Raw genomic sequence first — 16,557 nt, forward strand, 5'->3', positions numbered from 1 at the left:
TCATTAGGTTGACTCGATGAGTAGAGTCAGTCAGGAGGATGAGTTTGACTTTCACTTTGACCAAGGGTTGACCAGTTGACTTTCAAGCGCAATTTGGTAATTATTGGTATTTATTGGATTCAGTCTTTTGGGTAAGAACAGTGGTGGAGTTCGGGTCGGAGGTTGGAGCAGCGTGATCTATCTTTTCGGTCAGCAATTGGGAGGTGAGTTATCCTCACTATATCGACAGGGTCTAAGGCACCAAGGCCGGCCCTTTATCGGATTGAGATCCGGGTATTTGTTATTATGTTATTGCTTTGATATGTCTGCATCCTTGTAACAATGCAAAATTTCAAATAAAATTTTCATTTAAAATAAAGTGATTTCATTCAACCAAAAGTATTTATTCCATGTTCCATATCAAATACATATATAAAAATCCCCAAGATCTCAAATAGCAGCAGTGTGTATGCATCATGTCGGCGCCTTCCCACGGTCCTCGCTAGTACCTGAAACACATACATAACAACTTGTAAGCATAAATGCTTAGTGAGTTCCCCAGTATACGACTTACACATATCCGCCTTTCCAGGCCCTGACCTTCTGGTCCACAACACTTCGCCTTCCGGCCCGTAACATAATCGCCTTCCGGCCCATAACATATTGCCTTCCGACCCGTATCATATTGCCTTCCGGCCCATAGTATATTGCCTTCCGGCCCATAACATTTACAACATATAATACATTTAATATAACACACATAGCACATATATCATACATCATACCTGACCTTTCTGTCACATAACATATCGCCTTCCGGCCCGTATAAACATACATATCATGCATAGCAACTACCTTTCTATTTATAGCATAAATAACACATATCATATACGACCTTCCGGTGTCACAGTCAAACCCTTCCGGGTGAAGTATAGTGAGAAGACTCACCTCGTGGTAATGTAAGCTATCAACTCTTGAAACTACTCGCACTCGATCCGCCGATCTGCAGACTCCCTATAATACCATATACCCTTATTAATACTCTTATCATTCAAGACAACTGACCCTAAGAATTTACATGCAGGTCAACTCTGGTCAACGGTCAACTTGACCGGACTCGTCGAGTGCAAAGGCGACTCGGCGAGTCTAGACGTCCTCCCCAACTTTCCCTGTTGTTCCCCTTTCTACTCGTCGAGTATCCCTCTTGACTCGACGAGATCCTCGTGGAAGAATCGCGGGGCCACCCCGACTCCACTCGCCGAGTCTGAAGAACAACTCGGCGAGTCCCAGTGAATCTTCAAGCTACTCGCCGAGTCTGAAGAACAACTCGGCGAGTCCCAGTGGATCTTTAAGCTACTCGCCGAGTCTGATCATTGGACTTGGCGAGTCCATGCCATGCAGTCGATCAACTGCTTCCTAAAATACGCATGGTCCCGAAATACGCAATCATGGGACTTTCTGGACCTCTAAACATCCTATTACTGGGGTATAAACGTTTGGGTAACAACATTATAATCTATCTAATCACCAAATGGGTTTCATAAACCCTAGATTCGTGTACACATCAAAATAACAGAAATGGTCCGAGTATTACCTGAAAACGCACTCTCTGTGTCTCCAAACCTCAGGACTCGATCCTCCTTGATATTCCTTTGGCCAAAACTCTTCTTCTTCTTGCCTAACAAATTCCTCAAAGTTCCAATAGCTTTCCCTCCTGCTCTAGACATCCACAAACGATTAGGGTTCTTCTCAATCGGCCAAAAGACGAACAATGACGGCCTAAGAGGCGTTATATACGATCCAAACCAAACGGCTAGGGTTTCTGCTGAATAGCGTCGACTCGCCGAGTCCATATCTGGACTCGTCGAGTCCAATTGTGAACCCGCGACCAAGCCTGTGGTCCTACTCGGCGAGTCAGGCACCAACTCGCCGAGTCCCTTCCTAAAATGCCCCAAAAATAGTTTTAAAGCAATACCTGAAATTCCGGGCTGTTACAACTCTCCCCCACTAGAACTAGACTTCGCCCTCGAAGTCTCACTCTGCGAATAACTCCGGATGTTGCTCCCGCATCTCACGCTCCGGCTCCCAAGTCATCTCCGATCCCTTCCGGTGTTGCCACTGAACCAACACCAGAGGTACCTCCTTGTTCCGCAGAACCTTGATCTTCCGATCCCTGATAGCTACTGGTCTCTCGGCGTAATTCAGGCTCGCATCCACCTGAATATCCTCTAACGGAACCACTGCCGATTCATCGGCTATACACTTCCTCAACTGTGATACGTGAAAGGTATTGTGAATCTGTCCCAACTCTGCTGGCAACTCCAACCGATAAGCTACCCGACCTACCCTTGCAATTACACGAAATGGACCTATGAACCGGGGCCCCAACTTGCCCCTCTTTTTGAACCGGATCACTCCTTTCCAAGGAGAAACCTTTAGGAGAACGAAGTCGCCAACCTGGAATTCGAGCTCGGACCGGCGTCTGTCCGCATAACTCTTCTGTCGGCTCTGGGCGGTCAATAACCTCTGCCTAACCTGCTGAATCTGCTCGGTCGTCTGAAGTACGATCTCTGTACTGCCCATCACTCTCTGTCCCACCTCTCCCCAGCAAATGGGAGTCCGACACCTCCTACCATACAACAACTCAAAAGGTGGCATACCAATGCTCGAATGATGGCTGTTGTTGTAGGAAAACTCAGCCAAGGGTAAATGTGCATCCCAACTACCCCCGAAGTCTAACACACACGCTCTAAGCATGTCTTCCAGTGTCTGAATCGTCCGCTCGCTCTGACCGTCTGTCTGGGGGTAATATGCGGTACTAAAATGTAGTTTAGTACCCAGCTCTTCATGGAATTTCTTCCAGAACCTGGAAGTGAAGCGTACATCACGGTCTGAAACAATCGAGATCTGCACTCCATGCCGAGATACTACCTCTCTCACGTATAACTCCGCCAACCTCTCCGCTGACGAACTCTCGCTAATGGCAAGGAAGTGTGCACTCTTCGTCAATCTATCCACAATCACCCAAATTGCATCGACTCCCCTAGCAGTTCTCGGCAATTTGGTGATGAAATCCATAGTAATCTGTTCCCACTTCCACTCAGGAATCTCCAAGGGCTGCAACTTACCATGCGGTCTCTGGTTCTCGGCCTTAACCCTACGGCAAGTCAAACACCTCTCAACGAACCAAGCGACGTCTCTCTTCATGCAAGGCCACCAATATTCCTTCCTCAAGTCCAAATACATCTTCGTAGCACCGGGATGGATCGAGAATTTCGATCTATGAGCCTCCTCCATCAAAATAGTACGCGTACCGCCCACGAATGGTACCCAAATCCGACCCTGAAACGTCAGAAGTCCTCGTCCATCCTTAACGAACTCTGAAATTAACCCAACGACCCTCTCTTTCTTCTGCATCTCGGATCTCACAACCTCGGCCTGCACCCCACGAATAGCATCCAATACCGGGGTCATCACCGTCAGTCTCAGACATACATCTCGCAATGGAATGCTCTCCCCCCTACGACTCAATGCATCGGCTACCACATTAGCCTTGCCTGGGTGGTATAGGATCTCACAGTCATAATCCTTAACCACGTCCAACCATCTCCTCTGACGCATATTTAGGTTGGGTTGATCCATCAAATACTTCAAACTCTTATGGTCCGTGTATATAGTACAACGAACCCCGTACAGGTAGTGACGCCAAATCTTGAGAGCGAACACTACTGCCCCCAACTCTAAGTCATGCGTGGGATAACTCGCCTCGTGAGGCTTTAGCTGCCTCGATGCATAAGCTATCACATGGCCCCTCTGCATCAACACTGTACCCAGTCCCGAAATCGATGCGTCGCAATATACGACGAAGTCCTCCATCCCTTCCGGGAGAGCTAATACCGGGGCTTCGCACAGTCTCTGACGAAGTGTCTCGAAGGAAGTCTGCTGCTCGGGTCCCCATGAGAATGTAACACCCTTCCGGGTCAATCTGGTGAGCGGTACCGCGATCTTGGAGAAGTCCCTAATAAACCTCCGATAGTACCCCGCCAACCCAAGGAAACTCCTGATCTCGGAAGGTGACTTTGGTGCCTCCCAACTCATCACTGCTTCCACCTTGGCCGGATCGACCAATATCCCTGCCTGATTAACAACATGTCCAAGAAATTGGACCTCCCGCAACCAGAAGTCACATTTGGAGAATTTTGCATATAGCTTCTCCGACCTCAGTACCTCAAGGACCTCCCTCAAATGTCCCTCATGCTGCTCTCTAGTTCGCGAATACACTAGGATGTCGTCGATAAATACAATCACAGACCGATCCAGCATCGGCCTGCATACCCTGTTCATGAGGTCCATGAACACTGCCGGGGCATTGGTGAGCCCGAAAGGCATCACCACGAACTCGTAATGCCCATACCGCGTCCTGAATGCTGTCTTCTGGACGTCCTCATCCCGCACTCTTACCTGATGGTACCCTGATCTCAAATCGATCTTGGAAAACCAAGATGCCCCTTGCAACTGATTGAATAGATCATCGATCCTCGGTAACGGATAGCGGTTCTTGACCGTCACCTTGTTCAACTCCCGGTAATCAATACACATCCGGTGTGAACCATCCTTCTTCTTGACGAACAGAATCGGTGCTCCCCACGGCGAGCTACTCGGCCGAATAAATCCCTTCCCCAGCAACTCCTGGAGTTGCGAGGACAACTCTTGCATCTCTGGAGGTGCAAGACGATAAGGCACCTTCGCAATAGGCGCAGCCCCCGGAATCAGGTCGATACCAAACTCTACTTGCCTCGCAGGAGGTACTCCCGGCAACTCCTCGGGAAAAACATCTGGAAACTCGCGCACCACTGGAACCTCCTCCACTGTACTCGGTCTCTCGGAAGCCTCCCGCGTATCCATCACATACGCCACAAAACCTTTACATCCCTGCTGTAGACATTGCCTCGCCCTAGTGGCCGAACAAAAAGCTGATCCCAAACGGGTACCCTCACCGTATACCGTAAGAACTCCCCCACTAGGGTCTCGTATAGTCACCAGTTAACGCTCGCAGTCGATGACAGCGCTGAATCGGCTCAACCAGTCCATGCCCACGATGACACAGACATCCCCCATCGCAATAGGAATTAGGTCAATCGGAAACGTAACCCCGAAAATCTCTAGTACGCATCCCCGAAGAACCTCCGTGGCACAAACCACCCTCTCGGCCGCTATAGAAACGCTCAGAGGCCGACTTAACGGCTCACGACTAATGCTGATATGCTGACTAAAAGATAAAGATACAAAGGATCTACTCGCACCCGAATCAAATAACACTAGAGCAGGCATAGAGTTCACAAGAAAAGTACCTACACATACATTAACATAAGCATAACATTTCGACTTTAAAGTAAATACGTGAATTACAGCATACCTGCCACAACATCGGGCGCAGCGCGGACCTCCTCCGCAGTCAGCTGAAAGGCTCTCCCGCGAGCCCTCGGGGCCTCGACCTTCGCCGGTCGGGTCTCAGTAGTCCTGGTAGTAGGTGTAGATCCCTGACGAAGCTGCGGGCACTCGGCCTTCCGATGGCCTGTCTGGTTGCAGTGAAAGCAAACCATAAACCCCTTAGGGTAATCCCTGGCAATGTATCCCTCCTTGCCACACTTGTAGCAACCACCAACTCGACACGCCCCCTCATGACCCTTGCCGCACTTTCCACAAGTGCGGCCCTTCGGACCTCCCATCCTCGAATCAGCGGACTTGATCCGCTTGGTTGCCAGCTGAGACTGAGCCGGCCGCCGATCCACCTACCGAGACTCGGCCTCCTCCCTGGCCTGAGACTCCAACTCGATCTCGCGCTTCCTGGCGTTCGCCTGAAGCTCAGTGAAAGTACGATAGGTGGAGTTTGACACAAACTCCCGGATATCCCTCCTCAGAACGCCCAAATACCATCTCATCCGTGACTGCTCTGTAGATACCAGCTCGGGGCAGAACATCGCCCTCTCATGAAACTTCCGTGTGACTACTGCAATGAAATCAGTACCCTGCTTAAGGGTCAAGAACTCCTGAATCAATCGTTCCCTCTCCACTGGGGGAATGTACTCGTCCCTGAACATCTCGGTAAACCTCTCCCATGTCACTGCTGTAATCTCCGCTAGAGTGAAGTTCGCCGTCACGAACTTCCACCAATCCTTCGCTCCCAGACGGAGCTGGTTCAAGGCGAACCGTACCCTCAAGTGCTCCGGGCATGAGCAAGTGTAGAAGCACCCCTCAATGTCGGTGATCCACCTCATCGCAGCAATCGGATCCTGCGTCCCATCAAACTCAGGGGGTTTCGTGTTGCTGAATTCCCGGAACAACAACGAATCGCCCCCTTGCGGCCTGGCAGCGGCCACAGCTGCGGTAGCGGCAGCGGCTGCAGCATCAGTCAGTGCGGCGTACCGCTCCTCGAACGTCTCCATCAGTGTGGTCTTAATAGACCCAAATATCTCCGGGATCTCAGCCCGGATCGCTGCAGCTACCTCCTCCTGGATCATCTGACGAATATCCTCGTCACTCACACTGCTCGAACTCGCCCCATGACATGTGGTAACCATGATGTCTCTGAAATACAACATAAAATTATCAGAGACTCCATCAAGTACAATTGTACTCGATAACGCAACCCTACTCAGTCTCCGATATCCAAGGATTCTTACTTGGGTCTTCCACCGACCTGGTGTCTTCGGTAGTACGGGCCCAATACTACCGACCACACCGTGTCAGTATTCGTCCCAAATCTTCCTCCCCAAACCCCGAATAGTGAGTACTCTACTTCTCGTATGCACTATCTACCTGCACGCTACCGAATATCTCATACAAGCAACCTCCCTAGACTAAGGCATCACAAAACAGGCCATTCTAGTCCTATCATGTATACCTAGTCTTCTAGCATGCATAACAATTCATAACTTACTGCATATCGTAACATTGTAAGGTATTCTGGGGATCTTTACCGTTAGGGCGCTGGCTGATCGTACACACTGCTCCGTTCTTGTTTACCACTTTACCCTTTATAAAAATTTATGTATTTATTATTTTTAAAAGATTTTTTCCTCAAATCCTCGGTTTGAGTTCAGTTACACCCGAAGGTACACCCGAATCTCTCAAACCAAGGCTCTGATACCAATTGTAACAACGCAAATTTTCAAATAAAATTTTCATTTAAAATAAAGTGATTTCATTCAACCAAAAGTATTTATTCCATGTTCCATATCAAATACATATATAAAAATCCCCAAGATCTCAAATAGCAGCAGTGTGTATGCATCATGCCGGCGCCTTCCCACGGTCCTCGCTAGTACCTGAAACACATACATAACAACTTGTAAGCATAAATGCTTAGTGAGTTCCCCAGTATACGACTTACACATATACGCCTTTCCAGGCCCTGACCTTCCGGTCCACAACACTTCGCCTTCCGGCCCGTAACATAATCGCCTTCCGGCCCATAACATATTGCCTTCCGGCCCGTATCATATTGCCTTCCGGCCCATAGTATATTGCCTTCCGGCCCATAACATTTACAACATATAATACATTTAATATAACACACATAGCACATATATCATACATCATACCTGACCTTTCTGTCACATAACATATCGCCTTCCGGCCCGTATAAACATACATATCATGCATAGCAACTACCTTTCTATTTATAGCATAAATAACACATATCATATACGACCTTCCGGTGTCATAGTCAAACCCTTCCGGGTGAAGTATAGTGAGAAGACTCACCTCGTGGTAATGTAAGCTATCAACTCTTGAAACTACTCGCACTCGATCCGCCGATCTGCAGACTCCCTATAATACCATATACCCTTATTAATACTCTTATCATTCAAGACAACTGACCCTAAGAATTTACATGCAGGTCAACTCTGGTCAACGGTCAACTTGACCGGACTCGTCGAGTGCAAAGGCGACTCAGCGAGTCTAGACGTCCTCCCCAACTTTCCCTGTTGTTCCCCTTTCTACTCGTCGAGTATCCCTCTTGACTCGACGAGATCCTCGTGGAAGAATCGCGGGGCCACCCCGACTCCACTCGCCGAGTCTGAAGAACAACTCGGCGAGTCCCAGTGAATCTTCAAGCTACTCGCCGAGTCTGGAGAACAACTCGGCGAGTCCCAGTGGATCTTCAAGCTACTCGCCGAGTCTGATCATTGGACTTGGCGAGTCCATGCCATGCAGTCGATCAACTGCTTCCTGAAATACGCATGGTCCCGAAATACGCAATCATGGGACTTTCTGGACCTCTAAACATCCTATTACTGGGGTATAAACGTTTGGGTAACAACATTATAATCTATCTAATCACCAAATGGGTTTCATAAACCCTAGATTCGTGTACACATCAAAATAACAGAAATGGTCCGAGTATTACCTGAAAACGCACTCTCTGTGTCTCCAAACCTCAGGACTCGATCCTCCTTGATATTCCTTTGGCCAAAACTCTTCTTCTTCTTGCCTAACAAATTCCTCAAAGTTCCAATAGCTTTCCCTCCTGCTCTAGACGTCCACAAACGATTAGGGTTCTTCTCAATCGGCCAAAAGACGAACAATGACGGCCTAAGAGGCGTTATATACGATCCAAACCAAACGGCTAGGGTTTCTGCTGAACAGCGTCGACTCGCCGAGTCCATATCTGGACTCGTCGAGTCCAGTCGCGAACCCGCGACCAAGCCTGTGGTCCTACTCGGCGAGTGTGGCACCAACTCGCCGAGTCCCTTCCTAAAATGCCCCAAAAATAGTTTTAAAGCAATACCTGAAATTCCGGGCTGTTACAATCCTGGTAGCTAGGATGATATATGTTAGAGACCTAGTTAAGGTCAGTTTCCTGATATGTAGGGTGATGCTATGCTAGTGACCGGTTAGGTCGGTATCCTGGTTAGGATGATGATATGTAATGTGATCTGTTTGATCGACTTGCTGATTGTGAACTCTTATATGATTGTATGTTATGTGCACATGGTTGTTTGGACTGGAATTGGGTTGAGGCGGGTCCTGCTTTGTGCTGTAGGCTAAGATACCCAGGGCAAACCGGTTGTTCTGAAGGCCCAACAAGCGGTCCGAATAGGTTGTAGGCCCCACGAGGGCGGACCAAACGTGCCGAGGCTCGGAGAGTGGACCAGGCCGACTGATGGGCCAATGCGGCCGGACCAGTCATATTGTAGACTCATAGAGTGGACCAGGTGGGTTGAAGGCCCGGTGCGGGCGGACCAACCACACTGCAGACTCGAGGGACATGACTAGACTCGGAGGGTGAACCCGGTGGACTGAAGGCCCGACATGGCGGACCAGTCACATAGTAGACCCGATATGTATGGCCAGTCTGTAATTTGTTATGATATGTGTATGGTATATGTGGTTGGTATTTTGGGGGTATCTCACTAAGCTTCCGGGCTTACAGTTGTGGTTTAATGTTTTTCAGGTTCTTCAGGAGACCATGGCAAGGAAAAGGCGTGATCGTACCGCTCCTCGAGTTTGTGTTTTATGATATGGTTCTGGGAATTCTCTGATAATAAATGTATTGAAAACCTTTTTATAATAACATTATTAAAATGGGTTGTTTTGAAAAGGTTAAATTTTGTTGAAAATTTTGGTCGTTAGAAGTTGGTATCAGAGCCTTGGTTTGAGTGAGTTGGAGGAACACTCGTGTGACTCCAGTCTCAAATCGAGGAGGGTTTTCAAAAGAGAATTTAAAATGGTTTTCAAAATAAGTAAAGGAGGATGCGGAGGTACGATCAGCCGGAGCCAGTAAGTAACCCCAAAATACCATACATGATATTTGTTTTTATTGAGCTTTGATAGAACAGCATGCTAGTACTAGGCTAGGGATCTTCAGGATTTCATGATAATGTTGCCTATTTTATGATGCATGCTAGCCTAGGGTTTCCTTCTGTATGAGATTTCCAGTGTTCCTTTAGGGGTGAGGATTGAGCACTTGCTATGTATATTTGTCACTAGGGTGTTGTGGTAGTACTTCATACAAATATGGGTAGGTGTGGAAGGTAGTATGGGCCTGTACTACTGAAAGCACAGGACCCATACACGTATCAGGGAAACCATGACCTCTAGGATTGGGTTGAGAGTTGGTTCCTGGGTTAGTGGGAAGTATATGAGATATTGTGGTGTTTTTCAGTATGGTGGTCACGAGGCATGCTGGGAGCGGATCCGAGTCAGGATCGGGAGCAGGAGAGGGAGGTCAGGGCAAGCTGCCGGAACTGTTTGGGTCGATCAAGACCGCCATGGTTGAGTATTTTGATGAGCGTTATGCGGCTCTCGCAGAGACGGCTGCCGCGGCGGCTACAACGGCTGTAGCAGCGGCAGGGGGAGGAGTTGGTCGGGGTTTTCAGTATAGGGACTTCGATAATACGAAGCCTCCCACCTTTGATGGAGTTCAGGACCCGATTATTGCTATGAGATGGTTATCGGATGTGGAGGGGTGTTTCTTCACATGTTCATGCCCTGCTGATCAGAGGGTGAGATGTGCTCTAAATCTTTTGAAGCTCGGGGCGAAGGATTGGTGGAGATTGACCACGGGGTCGTATTCGGATGCGCAGAGGGCTGCGGTTTCATGGGATCAGTTCAGAGAGATGTTCAACATTCGTTATGTTCTGCGAGTTGAGAGAGAGAGATCGGCTCAGGAGTTCTTGGAGCTGAAGCAGGGTTTGCAGTCGGTGACTGAGATCACCCGGATGTTCACAAAGAGGGCGATGTTCTACCCTGAGTTTGCTTCGGAGCAGGCTCAGATGTCCCGATATCTGAGTATGCTCAAGAGGGATATCAAACAGTTTATGTCTACGCAGAGGTGCGAGACTTTGTTGGAGTTGCAGAAAGCCGCCAGGCGGCGCGAGTTAAAGATTGAGTTGCAGTTGCATGAGCTGAGGCAGGCTCCGATGCAGTCGCAGTCGGCGCCGAAACGGTCTAAGACCGTTGATTCTAGATTGGGAGATCAGTGCAGCCACACTTGTGGGAAGTGTGGGAAGGGTCACATCGGAGCTTGTCGGTTCGGTGGTGCATGCCGCAAGTACGGAAGGGAGGGACACTATGTGAGGGATTGTCGGCAGGCAGTTCCGAGTTGGGATTTGAGGATCTGTTATCATTGTCATTAGGTTGGGCACTTGAGGGTCAACTGTCCACAGCTTACTGTAGGACCGGTGCAGGCTCCAGCACCGGCCACGTTGAGGATTACGGGTGGAGGTCAGGGTGGAGCAGAGCCCCCAAGGGCTCAGGGTCGTGCTTTTCAGCTTACAATGGAGGAGGTCAGGGCAGTGCCGGATGCAGCTGCGGGTATGTTCTTCTTGATGTCTTATTATTTTATGATTATTGTGGAGTATTGTTTATCTGCTAGTCTCGTTGCATGGTTTTCGGTATTGTATTCTTTGGTTTTGAGGGTTATGGATTGGTTATGGATTTAGTGTTGGGAAATTTGTTGGTTATCTTTCATGAGGGTTGTTCATGGGAATCGGGTGTTGGTATGGATATCGGGTAGTATTTGCAGTCTGAGGAGTGGTTAGCTGAGGATCGAGCTCTTTCGTGCCGGGATCATCAGTAGTGTTATGCGATTGGTGAAGGTTGTTCGTGTTAGTGGGAAACAGTTCGCGTGGAAGAGTATGTGTCGTGAAGGGTTGTTGAGGGAGGTTGGTGATAGAGACCGGTGGTTGATAGTCAGTGCTCTAAGTGCGGGAGAATTGGAGAATTCTCCGAAGGATCGACGAGTATGAAAGGTTGTTTAGCTGCATGGGATTCAATAGTGTCTCGGTCAACCAAGGGCATAGGCTGGTATGAGTAAATGACATGCGTGCGGGGCGGGATACAGACCATTATCGATTGATTGTGGAAGGCCTAGGATCGGGCCAGGACTGAGTATATGGGATGGAGGTAGAGTTCGAAACCCCTAGAGGGCTAGAATAGTATGAATGGGAGGAGCACCCGAAGGAGTAACTTGGAATGTTGATTGCTAGTTGAGTGGTCCGAATAGACTGAAGGCCAGTAGGCATACCAGTCAGGCCGAATGCTCGGAGGACGGTCCAGCTAGATGATATGTGCATATTTACTGTGTATCAAGTATAATTTTTATTTATATATTAGCTAAATTGTTGCATATTATGGACAAAAGGTACTTAAAAGTGTTAAATTATGTTTTTCAGTCCAAAGATGAAGCTCGGAAGCAAAAGGAAGCAAGAGAAGCGGTTAGGAGCTTGAGAGTGGAATGAAGAAGGAAAACACCTAAAAAAGGCTTCTACTCGTCGACTCGAGCTTGGACTCGACGAGTCCGGTCGAGGAATCAGAAGGATAATGATTCGGAAGTCAAGATAGTTATCGCAATACGGAGAATGTGAGAGGGACTCGACGAGTCACCACTTGACTCGACGAGTCGGAACGCATATTTAAAGATAACTCCACAGATCGAGAGAAGGAAATTCTGGGAAGTTTCAGAAGTGATTTGCTGCGAATAAGAAGCCAGAAGAACCCTAGAAGTCGACCAAGGAAGCTAGAATTCAATTCCGGGAGTAATTAAGGCACAATTTCATCATTCTACTTATTCCTTTTGTTTTGTCAACATGATTAAGCAACTTGAACTTGTTTGTTTGCTGTTATTTACCTTAGTTATGAACTAAAATCTTTAGACTTCTGTTTGGGGATACAAAGTTGACAATATGGTTTGATTGGTTGGTAGGATTAATTCCAAGTTGGTGAATTTTTGTTATTTTAGCTTGCTAAAGAACCTTGTGTATGAATGATAATTAATTTTCTGTTAATAGGAAGATAATTGATTAGCATGAACATTTATTGATTATCAACCTCATATAATATGTGACCACTATATTATATGTCCAGGATTAATGAATATGAAACTAGGATTAATAAGGAAATTGAGTAAATTCATGTGCAAGCTTGTAAGATGACCATCAAACAAGAGGTTAATTAAGAATAATAAATTAATTAGCTATTGCAAGTCTAACTTAACCCGAATAATTAATCTAGTAAATATAATTAAATTAAGCAATTGGCCACTGTTTGAGTTAGTTTATTTGCTAAGGATTAGGGTAGTGAACATGAACCTAATCACTTGAATCGGTAACCAACGAAAGAATTAATCCATTGCACTATTACCTTGAAATAAACCATAGAGTTAACCGAGTTGAACTAAACAGAAGTTCCTTTCCCATTATTGAATCTAGTTAAATTGTTATTTTCTAGTCTTAAATTAGTTATAGTTAGTAAGTTTCTAGTCTTGTAAAACTAGAGAAAAACCCCTATTTTCTTAATCAACTTAGATAGAATTAGTTTTTAATTTAATTTGTCGTTCCATGTGTTCGATACCCTGCTTATTTAGCTATACCACAATTGATAGGTTCACTGCCTTTTGTGTGTTATTTGATAATTAAAGTAAGATTAAAACTAAGTGAGTTTTACTCACAACAAGTTTTTGGCGCCGTTGCCGGGGAACGGTTCTAAAATTAGCATTAAAATTCTAATTCAATCGATCATTTGTGTAAGATTCATCTTACACAAAGTTAATTTCTGTTTCATTTTTGTTTAAGTTTTTAGGTAAAAAAAAAAAAAAAACCTGATTTTCACTTGAACTCGCCAAGTGCATTCGCCCGACTCGGCGAGTACAACGCTGAATCAGATTTAATTTTTTTGTTCCTTTTTACGCGTTTTGTTTTGTTTTTTTTGTTTTGTTTGCAGTTGGTTCATGATCCGAGGATCTGCTACGCCTCTGGTTCCCCCTCTTGAAGATCCGGAAACCGCATTAAGAAGAAACAAGGGCAAAACCGTTGGAGAAACCTCTTCTTCAAAGAACTCACCACTCAAAAACCTCAAATCCGTTTTTAGCAAGAAAAGGAGCAGCAAATCAGGAGCATCCAGTGCATCGTTGACAATCGAAGATCCGATCCAAAAAGATATCGAGTATGAGACCGAGGAAGAAAGCGAGCACACATCCGAGTTTGAAGACGATTTAGCCACCGCTATGGCTAATATTGACGAAATCCCCATGGGGGAGTGGAAGAAGAGGATGCGTGATGACACCGGCCCAGGACTTGTGCAACCCGCTATTCCGCTACCGCTATGTTTGAACTAAAGGGCCATATTCTCGCTGTAACATCCCGGAATCTCAAGTATTGTTAAAATTATATTTTGGGGTGTTTTAAAGGGGGGACTCGGCGAGTTGGAGCCAGAATCGCCGAGTAGGATCGCAGACCTGGTCGCGGGTTCGCGACTGGACTCGACGAGTCAGATAGGGACTCCACGAGTCTGTGCTTTTTAGCGAAAACCCTAGCCGTTTAGGTTTGGAACGTATAAAGGGGACTTATAGGCCGTCATTGTTCGTTTTAGCCTTCTGGGAGGAACCCTAAACCGATTGTGTGCATCTGGAGCAAAGCTAAGGGCCATTGGTGATTTTGAAGGAGTTGTTGTGCAAAGAAGAGAAGGGCTTGGCTAAAGGAACAGCAAGGGGGTCACATTCTGAGGATTGGGGACACAGAGAGCACATTATCCAGGTAAGAATTCGTGTATACTCTGCTATGGTGATGTATTTAGAGGATTAGGGTTTATGGAACCCTTTGATGGATAGATTGAATGTTACCCTTGTTCCCCAAACGATTGTAACCCTGTATTAGGACCCTTGGAAGTCCAGAATATCCCATGTCTGTGCATTTCGGGAATTGGTGAAGGTTTTGGATTGAAATCCTTATGCCTTAGGTCAACATGTAAATTATAAGTTTTGGGGTGTAGCATGAGCACCTAAATGAAGACCTTATGTAATGGACCAGTCGAGGAAGGACAGACCTATGAATGGTCGGAGCAGTTATGACCTTAGGAAGCAGTTTGAGCGGCTGCATGTCATGGACTCGCCGAGTCAGATGAGCAGACTCGGCGAGTAGCTTGAAGAATAACTGGGACTCATCGAGTTGTTCATCAGACTCGGCGAGTGGAGTCAGGGTGGCCCCGCGATTCTTCCAGGAGTAACTCGTTGGGTCAAGGAGGATACTCGACGAGTAGAAGGGAAACCTTAGAGGATTGGAGGACGACTAGACTCGCCGAGTCGCCAGAGTACTCGCCGAGTCCGGTCGAGTTGACCGTGGACCGTTGACCAGAGTTGACCTATGTGTGATTTCTTAGGTTCAGTTGTCTTGAAAGATAAAAGTGTTAATAAGGGATGTACGACATTATCCAGGGAGTCTGTAGGTCGGCGGATCAAGTACGAGGGATTTCAGGAGTTGCTAACTTTCAGTATCCGCAAGGTGAGTCTTCTCACTATACTGTACCCAGAAGGGTTTGATTGTGTGACCGGAAGGTCGGATATGATATGTGTTATAGGTGCTATAAATGGAAAGATAATTGCTATGCGTGCTATGTATGTTTATATGGGCCGGAAGGCAATATGTTATGTGATCGGAAGTCGAATATGATATATGATATATGTTCTATATGTGGTAAGTTAAATGTATTGTGTGTTGTGTATGTGTATGGGCCGGAAGGCAATATGTTACGGGCCGGAAGGCAAATATGTTATGGGCCGGAAGGCGATTATGTTATGGGCCGGAAGGCGATTATGTTATGGGCCGGAAGACGTTGTGCTGTGGACCGGAAGGTCAGGGCCTGGAAAGGCGTATATGTGTAAGTGGTATACTGGGGAACTCACTAAGCTTCGTGCTTACAGTGTTTTGTGTTATGTTGTTTTCAGGTTCTTTCAGTAACACGGGATGGCACCGGCTCGATTGTACACAGCAGAGAAAGAGTCAAATTTTGGAGGATCCTGGTTTTCTATTCAAGTGAAAATGAAACTATGCTTTGTAATTCAATTATGAACGAGATTTTAACAAGTGTTTTAATATTAAAATGATTATTTTAAACGAAAATTTTGTCTTGAAAATTTCGGTGTTACACTCGCTCAACTCAAGGAGATCCCTTTTCACGGGAGAGATCATGAAGAAGCATATAAGCACTTGGATGAAGTAAATGATGTGGCGGATTACTTCAATGTACCCAATGTGCCTCGCGAGATCCAACTACTACGCATGCTTCCAGTCACATTTAAAGGAGCTGCAAAGGATTGGTTGAAGTCACTCCCTCCCGGATCGGTTACCACATGGGCCAAGATGAAAGAAGAGTTCATAGATCATTTCTACCCACCTTCCAAGATAGCCAAGCTAAAGAAAGCCATTGCCAACTTCGAGCAACAACCTGGAGAATCTCTTTATGAAGCTTGGGAAAGATACAAGAGCCTACTTAGAAATTGCCCCCACCATGATCTTAATAGCCAACAAGAGGTCTCCATCTTTTATGATGGAGTTAATGTCACCACAAGGCAACTACTCGATTCACAAGGCCCGCTCACCCGAAAGCAGCCTCCGGAAATAAAGGAATTAATTGAAGAATTCTCTAAGCACTCTAGAGAATACCATAATCCGAGGAATGAAGTGAGTCGTGGAGCAGTAAACTCGGTGAACGATGGTATGGTGGCGGTAATAGCTAAACTCGATAGCCTAGACCGAAGAATGACGAAAATGGATCAAACGATCCATGCTATTAGAG

General features: G+C 46.6%; 1 non-coding gene across 1 annotated transcript; it reads right to left on the bottom strand.

Annotated features, from left to right (window-relative positions):
- Positions 1–16,169: 16,169 nt before the first annotated feature.
- On the bottom strand, positions 16,170–16,276 carry LOC145033237 (small nucleolar RNA R71). The gene has a single exon (XR_013677470.1). It is a non-coding gene; the product is annotated as a small nucleolar RNA R71 (small nucleolar RNA).
- Positions 16,277–16,557: the final 281 nt, after the last annotated feature.

The sequence above is a fragment of the Lactuca saligna genome, chromosome 2, assembly GCF_052625555.1.
Source record: "Lactuca saligna cultivar CGN05327 chromosome 2, ASM5262555v1, whole genome shotgun sequence".
NCBI classification, from domain to species: domain Eukaryota; kingdom Viridiplantae; phylum Streptophyta; class Magnoliopsida; order Asterales; family Asteraceae; genus Lactuca; species Lactuca saligna.